Below are 13,322 nucleotides of genomic sequence, written 5' to 3'. Positions count from 1 at the left end.
GGACATTTTCACTTAGGGATGTACTCACCTTTGTTGCAAGTGGTTTAGACATTAACCACTTCCCGACCAGCGCACGACGATGTACGTCGACAGAATGGCACGGGCAGGCATATTGGCGTACAGGTACGTCCAATATTCAATGCCGCCCTGCCATTGGGAGCGCACCGCCTGCGGCACGCTCCCGCGCTGGTCGGGACCCCCGTGAGTCCGGTCGCGGGACCCGCGGACTCGATCGCCGTGGGCATCCCCGCGATTGTCTCACGGAGCGGCCGAATGGAGGAAATGCAGAGTAAACAGCATTTCTCCATTCTGCCTAGCAACTAGTGACGCTGATCTCTGCTCCATGTGATTGGAGCAGAGATCAGTGTTCACTAAATGAAAGCCCAACCCCCCCACAGTTAGTAACACACCCCTAGGAACACTTAACCCCTACACTGCCACCCACTGGTTAACCCCTTCACTGCCATTGTCATTTACACAGGAATCACTGCATTTATATAGCAGTGATTACTGTATAAATGACAATGGTCCCAAAAATGTGTCAAAAATGTCCGATGGGTCCCCCACAATGTCGCAGTCACAATAAAAATCGCTGATAGCCGCCATTACTAGTAAAAAAAAAAATAATAAAAAATTATTAATAAAAATGCTATAAAACTATCCCTATTTTGTAAACGCTATAACTTTTGCGCAAACCAATCAATAATCGCTTATTGCGATTTTTTTTACCAAAAATATGTAGAAGAATACGTATCGGCCTAAACTGAGGGAAAAAAATGTTTTTTTATATATTTTTGGGGGATATTTATTATAACAAAAAGTAAAAAATAATGCGTTTTTTTCAAAATTGTCGCTCTATTTTTGTTTATAGCGCAAAAAATAAAAACCGAAGGGGTGATCAAATACCACCAAAAGAAAGCTCTGTTTGTGGGAAAAAAAGGACGTATATTTTGTTTGGGAGCCACGTCGCACGACCACGCAATTGTCAGTTAAAGCGACGCAGTGCCGAATCGCAAAAAGTGGTCTGGTCTTTGACCAGCAAAATGGTCCGGTCTGCAAGTGGTTAATGGCTGTGTGCAGTGCCGGGAAAAGGTCATTTGGTGCCCATGGCGAAGATGGCAAACTGCATCCCCCCAATTATTGTCACCGTTCAGACAATCTGTGCCTCTCTGGGGATTTCCGCAGGTATTCTTGCCCAGCTCTCCTTTCTTTGCAAATCCCCCCAGATCCCTCTCTGCACACATTCCTTCCAGCTCTCCTTTCTGTACAAATCTCCCCAGATCCCTCTCTGCACACCTTCCCTCCAGCTCTTCCTTCTTTACAAATCCCCCCAGATCCCTCCCTGCACACCTTCCCTCCAGCTCTTCCTTCTTTACAAATCCCCCCAGATCCCTCCCTGCACACCTTCCCTCCAGCTCTTCCTTCTTTACAAATCCCCCCAGATCCCTCTCTGCACACATTCCCTCCAGCTCTCCATTCTTTACAAATCCCCCCAGCTCTCCTCTTCACTGTTCCCTCTGCGCAAATTGCTACCTGCTCTTCTCTCAGCACATATTCCCCCACACCTTTACAGTGCACTCCTCTCTGCACAACTTCAGGCTTTGACAACCCTTCACCTCTTCCGACGGCCACCAGTCTCTATGGTATGTGCAGGCTTTTTTTTTTTGGAGTGAAGGGGGAACTCTGACAGGTATAGCTGGTGTGAACTGTGTAGGCTTGTTCCAGGTGCAGGAGCGCACTTGGCACATTACAGCAGTAAGGTACAGACGACTACAGTACAGCTAGGGGTGCCAGCTAGTGCGTACTGTGAAGCACACTGCCGCCACTTCACCTGCACCCTCTCCCTCCCACAAATTGTACTGCCCAGGGAATCCGCCCCCTTCCACCACTGCCTTGTACCGGCCCTGGCTGTGTGTTGAGTTATTTTAAGGGGACAGTAATTTTACACTGTTATACACGCAGTACACTCGCTTCTCTACATTGTAGCAAAGTGTAATTTCTTCAGTGTTGTCACATGAAAAGATATAATAAAATATTTACAAAATGTGAGGGGTGTACTCACTTTTGTGAGATACTGTATATATATATATATATATATATATATATATATATATATATATATATATATATATATATTAATACACTGCCTGCACTGACTGTATATGTAGTATGCACTTTATATAATCTACACTGAATGCATGAATGCAGAATATATATATATATATATATATATATATATATATATATATATATATATATATATATATATATATATGAACCAAAAAAATGGTATATTTTAAAGCCGGCCTATCATATACCTCTCTGCGCCAAACTGGGACCTTCACACACTCCCTAGATTTATATATATATGTATATGTACCAACCTGTATGGCGCACCCACATATATAAAGAAAAATATTTTTTCATATGCAGATGCCTGCAAAAATTATAAAACCACAGCAAACTAAATAACTGCTAAGTGTATTCAAACCTAGCAATACGGACAAAAATAGCAGCCGTTAAAAAATGATCGTACAAATACATTAAAAAAGTAATACAAACAATTCATCAAGGTAAATCTGAGAATGTCCGCATTAAAACAGCGCTTTGTAGAAAGTCCTTTATAGAAGTAGCAATGTACGAGCAATCACTAGAAAGTTCTTAATGTGCAGATAAGGTGTCTATAGTGATCTAATCAGAGTTGCAAGGTGATCAAAGTGCTGTCAACCTTTCTTCCACCATACACCGGGAGTGCTTCCCCACATGCGATGCGTACCCCCAAGGGGGTTAAACTCACCAGACACTGCTGAAAACACAAGCCTTAAGGAGTAGTCACTTCCTTGAATAGGGTAATATATCACCTTAGCGTTGCAGTTCCAAACAGTCCTCCCAGTTTGTCATAAAAATAAAACAAAGTGTGCACATAGCATAATACTGTTTTATTTTTAAAAAGGTTCGCACAAAACAATAGAGTCACCCATTTACATATCTGCGTACATTGTCTAAAACATCATCAGCATTTCAAAAATGTGTACTTCACCGATTAATCTGATCCCAGAACCATCCACAAGTGTTCCACTGTGTACACTGTGCTTCTCTTCCTGGTCTGTGGTCAGCGGTGGAGCGCACACCTCACTTCCGGTAGCGTCGTGTAGGCCACGCCCTGACGCGTTTCGTCACTTCCGACTTCAACAGAGGGCGTGGCTACACGACGCCGACGGCCAATATATATTCAACAGTCTCACACCCTGTCAGCCAATCACGCAGCACTGCAATATCCAGCCCACATGACGCTGCACATCGTCATGGTAACCGGACGCGGCCAGCTCGGTTCTCAATACAGGGGAGAGATGATTAGATCAGCACAACAGATCGCCGAACTACTGGCGACCTCCTCAGCAAAACAAGCAAAATGAATCTTGCGCTAAGAACAATACATGAAAGATAGAAATATAGACCTACAAATTAAAATTAGCCTCAATATACAAATACATAAAAATACAAATATAAAATTAGATTATATATAGTCTAAATATAAAATAGACTCTATATTACATAGTAAAGGAAGATAATGACCTAAACATTAGATCCTCACATGATCCATGTATGTTTGTGTAATATGCGAGCAAGGACCTATATATACACACAAGGTCCATAAGCTGTCTCTCTAAAAGATACATCCTATTTAGAAAAGACTAGTATGTATGTCATGTGCGTCATCCAAAATATACACATACTTATACATGTATATATCTCTAATGCCTACACTAGATGCACCCCATATATCACTGGAATTATCGTTACAGTGAACAAGAAGTGGTAAATATGTAATATATATCCACCACCTCCAAGATTTTTATCTCTATGGGGTGTCATTTAAGTTGAAGGGAACTTCTTACTGACTAATTAATAAAGTCACAGGCGGGAACAAACGCATAAACCTAAAAATATTTAAAATATTCCAAATATTAAAAATGTTCAAAAATACCGTAAATATTATGAGTCAACACAAATTTGAACATGATCTTTCTATAATAACCATAGTAATCATATTAGTCAACTCATGTCAAAAATTTAGTAATTCATTGTATATCAGCCATAGAGTAATTGTAGTTACCAAAACTCTATATGTCCATGGTATTTATATATAAAATTGGTATAGATATGTAATGGTACAAACGTAAAAGACCGTACCGTGAATGTCTTCATTAATCCATACACTATATATCCTACCCAAGCATCTAGCTGGATACTGCTTAAAGGATTACTACTTAAAAAATTAAAATATTTAAATATTAAGAGGAAGGAAACGTAACCCAGAAAATTTAATAATCACTGATGAAACAATTAATATCTAGGTCCACATTTAACCCTTTTGGTGTTAAAGTGTCAATCAAATATATCCATTCCGTTTCGCGTTTGGATAACTCTCGTACCATATTTGACCCTCTCCAGGAGGGTTTCATATGTTCTACACCCCAAAATCTGAGTCCAGATGGATCCTGATTATGATAAAGCTTAAAGTGTAGGGATACATTATGGTCCTTAAAACCAAGTTTAATATTAGCCACATGTTCCGCTATTCTTATCCTTAGAAGTCTTTTGGTCCGGCCTATATAGAGCAACCCACATGGGCATTGTAAAGCATACACAACATACGATGTATTACAGGTAATAAACCCTTTGATTGTAAATTCTTTATTATTCCCTGCTGCTAAAAAGCGTTCCATTGCTCTTATTGGTGTGTTTACTTCTTTACAAGCCCTGCAACGTCTACAAGCAAAAAACCCATCTTTTTCCCAAAAAGTGGGAGGATGTTTAGGCGGGTCAATCACTTTTTTAACTATCTTATCGGCATAGTTGGGAGCTCTTCTATATATGAACCCGGGTTTTGCAGGTAGCACTGGTTGTAATGTTTTATCCATCAAAAGGATGTGCCAGTGTGATAAAAATATATTCTCCACCTCCCTATATTGTGAATGGTACCCTGATATAAAATTCCATTCGTGACTATTGGAAGTGTGATTGCCCTTATTGTTACTCAAGAGATTATCTCTTGATGTGGATGCTACTCCTTCAATCACTTTGTCCAGTTGTTTATCACAGTAGCCCTTTTCCAGGAATTTTTCTTTAATCCTATTCGCCTGGGAGAAGAAATCATTATCGTTGGAACAGTTTCTTCTAATCCTGGTCACTTGACCTTTAGGAATATTCTTTAACCAGACCGGGTGATGCTCACTCTGTATCGGTAGATAACTATTTGCGTCTGTAGGTTTGAAATAAGCCTTGGTACCGAGTCTTTCTCCATGTCTGTAGATGTTAACATCCAAAAAATTGATGCTTTCAGTGCTTATTTCACTAGTCAGTTTAATGTGACTAGTATTATTATTCAATTCGGCAAGGAAATCAGTGAGGGAAGATCTTGTTCCAGACCAAATAAAGATCAGGTCATCTATATAACGTCTGTATATCAATAACTCTTGTCTCTTAACAGAAAAGATTTTCTTGTCTTCCCACTCTCCCATAAACAGGTTCGCTATGCTAGGTGCGAACTTGGCGCCCATTGCGACGCCCAAAAACGCGGCGTCGCAATGGGCGCCAAGTTCGCACCTAGCATAGCGAACCTGTTTATGGGAGAGTGGGAAGACAAGAAAATCTTTTCTGTTAAGAGACAAGAGTTATTGATATACAGACGTTATATAGATGACCTGATCTTTATTTGGTCTGGAACAAGATCTTCCCTCACTGATTTCCTTGCCGAATTGAATAATAATACTAGTCACATTAAACTGACTAGTGAAATAAGCACTGAAAGCATACATTTTTTGGATGTTAACATCTACAGACATGGAGAAAGACTCGGTACCAAGGCTTATTTCAAACCTACAGACGCAAATAGTTATCTACCGATACAGAGTGGGCATCACCCGGTCTGGTTAAAGAATATTCCTAAAGGTCAAGTGACCAGGATTAGAAGAAACTGTTCCAACGATAATGATTTCTTCTCCCAGGCGAATAGGATTAAAGAAAAATTCCTGGAAAAGGGCTACTGTGATAAACAACTGGACAAAGTGATTGAAGGAGTAGCATCCACATCAAGAGATAATCTCTTGAGTAACAATAAGGGCAATCACACTTCCAATAGTCACGAATGGAATTTTATATCAGGGTACCATTCACAATATAGGGAGGTGGAGAATATATTTTTATCACACTGGCACATCCTTTTGATGGATAAAACATTACAACCAGTGCTACCTGCAAAACCCGGGTTCATATATAGAAGAGCTCCCAACTATGCCGATAAGATAGTTAAAAAAGTGATTGACCCGCCTAAACATCCTCCCACTTTTTGGGAAAAAGATGGGTTTTTTGCTTGTAGACGTTGCAGGGCTTGTAAAGAAGTAAACACACCAATAAGAGCAATGGAACGCTTTTTAGCAGCAGGGAATAATAAAGAATTTACAATCAAAGGGTTTATTACCTGTAATACATCGTATGTTGTGTATGCTTTACAATGCCCATGTGGGTTGCTCTATATAGGCCGGACCAAAAGACTTCTAAGGATAAGAATAGCGGAACATGTGGCTAATATTAAACTTGGTTTTAAGGACCATAATGTATCCCTACACTTTAAGCTTTATCATAATCAGGATCCATCTGGACTCAGATTTTGGGGTGTAGAACATATGAAACCCTCCTGGAGAGGGTCAAATATGGTACGAGAGTTATCCAAACGCGAAACGGAATGGATATATTTGATTGACACTTTAACACCAAAAGGGTTAAATGGGGACCTAGATATTAATTGTTTCATCAGTGATTATTAAATTTTCTGGGTTACGTTTCCTTCCTCTTAATATTTAAATATTTTAATTTTTTAAGTAGTAATCCTTTAAGCAGTATCCAGCTAGATGCTTGGGTAGGATATATAGTGTATGGATTAATGAAGACATTCACGGTACGGTCTTTTACGTTTGTACCATTACATATCTATACCAATTTTATATATAAATACCATGGACATATAGAGTTTTGGTAACTACAATTACTCTATGGCTGATATACAATGAATTACTAAATTTTTGACATGAGTTGACTAATATGATTACTATGGTTATTATAGAAAGATCATGTTCAAATTTGTGTTGACTCATAATATTTACGGTATTTTTGAACATTTTTAATATTTGGAATATTTTAAATATTTTTAGGTTTATGCGTTTGTTCCCGCCTGTGACTTTATTAATTAGTCAGTAAGAAGTTCCCTTCAACTTAAATGACACCCCATAGAGATAAAAATCTTGGAGGTGGTGGATATATATTACATATTTACCACTTCTTGTTCACTGTAACGATAATTCCAGTGATATATGGGGTGCATCTAGTGTAGGCATTAGAGATATATACATGTATAAGTATGTGTATATTTTGGATGACGCACATGACATACATACTAGTCTTTTCTAAATAGGATGTATCTTTTAGAGAGACAGCTTATGGACCTTGTGTGTATATATAGGTCCTTGCTCGCATATTACACAAACATACATGGATCATGTGAGGATCTAATGTTTAGGTCATTATCTTCCTTTACTATGTAATATAGAGTCTATTTTATATTTAGACTATATATAATCTAATTTTATATTTGTATTTTTATGTATTTGTATATTGAGGCTAATTTTAATTTGTAGGTCTATATTTCTATCTTTCATGTATTGTTCTTAGCGCAAGATTCATTTTGCTTGTTTTGCTGAGGAGGTCGCCAGTAGTTCGGCGATCTGTTGTGCTGATCTAATCATCTCTCCCCTGTATTGAGAACCGAGCTGGCCGCGTCCGGTTACCATGACGATGTGCAGCGTCATGTGGGCTGGATATTGCAGTGCTGCGTGATTGGCTGACAGGGTGTGAGACTGTTGAATATATATTGGCCGTCGGCGTCGTGTAGCCACGCCCTCTGTTGAAGTCGGAAGTGACGAAACGCATCAGGGCGTGGCCTACACGACGCTACCGGAAGTGAGGTGTGCGCTCCACCGCTGACCACAGACCAGGAAGAGAAGCACAGTGTACACAGTGGAACACTTGTGGATGGTTCTGGGATCAGATTAATCGGTGAAGTACACATTTTTGAAATGCTGATGATGTTTTAGACAATGTACGCAGATATGTAAATGGGTGACTCTATTGTTTTGTGCGAACCTTTTTAAAAATAAAACAGTATTATGCTATGTGCACACTTTGTTTTATTTTTATGACAAACTGGGAGGACTGTTTGGAACTGCAACGCTAAGGTGATATATTACCCTATTCAAGGAAGTGACTACTCCTTAAGGCTTGTGTTTTCAGCAGTGTCTGGTGAGTTTAACCCCCTTGGGGGTACGCATCGCATGTGGGGAAGCACTCCCGGTGTATGGTGGAAGAAAGGTTGACAGCACTTTGATCACCTTGCAACTCTGATTAGATCACTATAGACACCTTATCTGCACATTAAGAACTTTCTAGTGATTGCTCGTACATTGCTACTTCTATAAAGGACTTTCTACAAAGCGCTGTTTTAATGCGGACATTCTCAGATTTACCTTGATGAATTGTTTGTATTACTTTTTTAATATATATATATATATATATATATATATATATATATATATATATATAGATCTATATATATATGAATATATATTTTAATACACTGCCTGCAAGCCAATAACAAACTGCCTAATCTAGCTCAAGCTATCTCTAGCTCTGTCCACTCCAACACACTACATACGACTGCTGTGTAAGCAGCCTTATATAGTGTGGAGCATAGACTTAGCCCCCTGAGCCATGATTGGCTAAAGACATCCTGCCCGGATAAGGGTCTGGTATGGATTTTGGGGGGTTTAAATTCTATTGCCGGGCAATGCCAGCATTCTTTTCTTTAAATTCATCTGTCAGTGGGGATGCCAGACTCATGTTTGTTAAGGACATGGGTGGGCGGCTTCCCTGTCCAGTGCAACAACCAGCTATATCTTCGCACAGAGTTCAAATCGGTCGATTGTATTTCGACTGATCCGAATTCTGATTGTTCTGAAAAGTTGTAATTCATTAGAAAACAAATAAAATAAATTTTTACGGATTTCAACTAAATTCATTACTATTCGTTACTATTTTACTGTGATCAAAAATTTGTCCCAATGTGTATTCAGACCGAAACTAATTACACATGTCTACCCTGAGCATCCCCTCTCAAGCCTGCACCCGGACATTCAGTTTCTTCCCTGCTGGTCTTGTGGGTCCCTTGAGCTATGATAACACAACTCAGCTCCATAGCCGTCCAACAGCTCTTTTCTGAGGCTTAATCTCTGCTTCCTCAGCATACTCTCCAGCAGACACTGGACAGTCCTGCCCTTGCAACTTAACTCGTCTGCCCTCTTTCCCCTGGGCTTTCCATTCTCCTTTTTCTGGTTGGTGGGGCCAAGTTATGGGCATAGCAGCAGCCAACCAAAGTCCTCCCTCCTATTGCTGGAGGTGGTCTCCAGTCCCAGGCTGTATCTATATATCTATAGATCCTCTCTGATCTATATTAAGTTAGCAAAATGGGAAAAGGTGCACATGGGTAAGGCAATATACGATACAACACAGACTTACCCCAGCGTGTCTACACCAAATCCAAAAAAAAATAATGGCAGCTCTTCCTCCATAAAGCTAAAACAATTGTTTTTAGTTTTAGAGTGTGGAAGGGTTAAGACCCCTGATAAATTCTATAAACTATAGAACTATAACATTCTGACAGGGGTTCTGGGCTTCCCTGACTTTAGTAAAGAAGAACATTTTTTTACTGTCTGTGTTGCTGGTGAAGAGTTACCCTCACCTGCCTTTTGGAAAAAGAGTCTCAGAAGGACAGCAAATGAGGGTAAATCTCTCTAACCCTTCCCTGCTCTATCCAATATTAAGAAAACAGAAAATTGTACCAAACACATTTCCATAATTTTCCTTTCCTGGCACCAATCCATGGCAGCATACTAACACATGTATACTGCCATTTTGGTGCCAGGAAAATGTAAAATTATATCAAGTACTTGGCCTAATTTTCCTTTCCTGGGGCCAATCCATAGCAGCATACATGTGATTGTATGCTTGCCATGTTGGCACCAGAAAAAACAGTTTAGGTTTTGCATAGAATTGAATGGTTTAGCAACACACCAGAATCCAGCTTAAGGTTGCTAAAGACTCCCAGTGTGTGTCTCCACCAAATCCAACAAGCAATAATGCCACCTGTTCTAATCAGTTTAAAACTAGCAAAAACAGGGAAGGTGAACATGGACAGGGCAAAATGCAAAAATTCTCCAGCATACTTTCCAGTTCACTGACAAAAACCCAACTAAAATATCAGATTAAAAACAAGAGCTTGTAAGCATCTGTAAGCACGAGGCCTTAATTGTTACAGGTACATCAGGATGTTTATGGGGCTTTGGATTGTTTCCACACTAAAGCAATTTTATGATCTTTATTATGGAAGAAGTAGTTTTAACATTGCCCAGGAAAAGCATTTCATTTTATCAGCACAACACCTAATATACTTGCTTTCTTCAAGTCAAATCAAATTTAGCATAGGTACATTCATAATCCCAACTAATCCTTTAATTAGAAAAGCATAGGTAGCGACTGGTGTAATCACAGATGAGTTGTAATTGTAACATGAACCTGATGTTTGCTGTTAACCTGTTCCATGTATAAACAAATATAATGGACAACATGCGGCTGTCAATGAAAATTCTGCATTCACAGGTGAAGCCCTTTCTGAAAGACAAAATTCAGGATTTAAAAAAAATCTGAGGAATTTTTGACTTCACTCAACATCTCATTTCATCTGAAATAGCAATAATGTTTCTTAAATTTCTTTACTTCCATTTATTTTCATTAGAGGTAACACATGGATGAATACTAATTGCTGGTAAATCTCTTAGGCCGCGTACACACGGGCGGACTGTCTGACGGACTTGGTCCGCTGAAACGTGTTTCAGTGGACAATCCGCTCGTGTGTGGGCTTCAGCTGACTTTTTCAGCGGACAGTCTGGCGGACTAAGTCTTTCTGAATTTCCGTAATATTGTCCGTCCAAACTTGGTTTCAGCGGACAGTCCGCTCGTGAGTAGGCTAGTTCGACGGACTAAGTATGGCGCATGCTCAGAAAGGATTTACACGGCCGAAGGTTGCATTGCAGTGTATTGGACGTCGAATTTCTAGTCCCGCCGTACGCGCCGTACACGTCATCGCGCAAGCTTTCAGCGGACTGTCTGTTCGTCGTGTGTGGTCAAGTCCGTTCATTCAAAAGTAGGACGGACTGTCTGTCGGATTGTCTGACGGACTTAGTTGGACGGATAGTCCGCCCGTGTGTACGCGGCCTTAGGCTTCGTTTACACCAGCAACACATTTTTCACTGTACATGTGTTACTGTGCAATGTATTATCAGAATAGGAATGAGTGTAGTGTACATGGTTAGCGACTTCATGAATGCAATGTGTTTACATTAGGGTGACCAGACATCTCAGGTTTCTAGAAACAATCCCTAATTAGAGGAAGCTGTTCCCAGCTGAAAAATGGTCCTGGGTGTGCACCTGGTTTTCAAAATGAGTCCCCAGGTCTATTGTGAATGTTTGTAAATGTACTGATTCCCTACCTGAAGATAGGAGGAGGTAGAAGAGAGGAAGAGAGAAAGAGAGGGAAGAGGTGAGAGCTGAGGTGAGCGAACAGGTGCCAGGATGGGACAGCAGTGGACTGATGTTGCCTTTAGCACGCCTAGGCTAAAAGTAGATTGAACCAGTTGGATTTTGTGCCTTCCTCTTTCTGCAGTCCCTCTCTCACCACCAAGGACCAATATCTCCGCTGAAAACATGACTGCATCTCTGGAGACATTTTGCATTGCGCAACTGACAGCACCTACTTCCTCATACCTGCCCTGTCCACCTACCCCCTCATACCGGTCCTGTCCACCTACCTCTTCAAACCTGTCCCATCCACCTATCTCCTCATACCTAATCTGTCCTTGGTAAACCCCCGAAGGGCCACAGCACAGCATGACCACCAATCTCCCCTCTATGGCTGCATATTGCTCTTGTATTCTCCTGATTGCCCGTTTCTTGTTCATGTATCTTAACAATTTCAGTATATAGACAAGCCATACATTAGGACCCAGGAAATGCATTAACAGATGCAAGGCAATGGCAATGTTCAGTGAGTACAATTCAGTAAGTGAGAGGGGAATTTTTGCTGGACATGGTTTTGTCATGGGGGCTGTACTTAAAGGAGGAGGAAACTTTTGCTTGGGAGTACTCTAAAGCACTCTTTTACTTACTATTTAACTCTGCATTCTGTGTATTACTTACTCCTGACACCTGCACTCTGTGCTTTACTTACTCCTGACCCCTGCACTCTTGCATAAGCTAGTTCTGACCCCATAATCTGTGCGATACCTACTCCTGAGCCTTGCACTCTGTGCATTATTTACTCCTGACCTCTGCACTTTATGTGTGTTATTTATTTCTGACACATTGAGTATTATTTACTCCTGATGCCAGCACTCTCTGTGTTATGGACCTCTGCATGCTGTGTGCTATGCACTCTCTACACAGAGTAGACTCAGGTTTTATTTAACCACTTCAGCTCCGGACCAATAAACACCTTAAGGACCAGAGGTCTTTTTGCAATTTCGCACTGCGCTGCTTTAACTGGTGATTGCGCGGTCATGCAATATTGCACCCAAACGAAATTTGCGTCCTTTTCTTCCCACAAATAGAGCTTTCTTTTGATGGTATTTGATTGCCTCTGCGATTTTTTTTTTTTGCGATATAAATGGAAAAAGAGCGAACATTTTGAAAAAAAAAGATATTTTCTTCTTTTTGTTATAAGAAAAATCGAATAAACTAAATTTTAGTCATACATTGAGGGCAAAATTTATTCAGCCACATGTCTTTAGTAAAAAAAATGTCAATAAGCGTATATTTTTTGGTTTGCGCAAAAGTTATAGTGTCTACAAACTAGAGTACATTTTCTGGAATTTACACAACTTTTAATTTATGACTGCCGATCTCATTTCTTGAGGTGCTAAAATGGCAGGGCAGTACAAATCCCCCCCAAATGACCCCATTTTGGAAAGTAGACACCCCAAGGAAATTGCTGATGGGTATGTTGAGCCCATTGAATATTTTTTTTTTTGTCCTAAGGGATTGAATAATGACAAAAAAAAAAAAAATATTTTTTACAAAAAGTTGTCACTAAATGATATATTGCTCACACATGCCATGGTTATATGTGGAATTGCACCCCAAAATATATTCCGCTA

The sequence above is a fragment of the Lithobates pipiens genome, unplaced genomic scaffold (assembly GCF_037356315.1).
Source record: "Lithobates pipiens isolate NorthernLeopardFrog02 unplaced genomic scaffold, aLitPip1_a1.2 Scaffold_13, whole genome shotgun sequence".
NCBI lineage: Eukaryota > Metazoa > Chordata > Amphibia > Anura > Ranidae > Lithobates > Lithobates pipiens.
Note: the sequence above shows the minus strand (reverse complement) of the source record.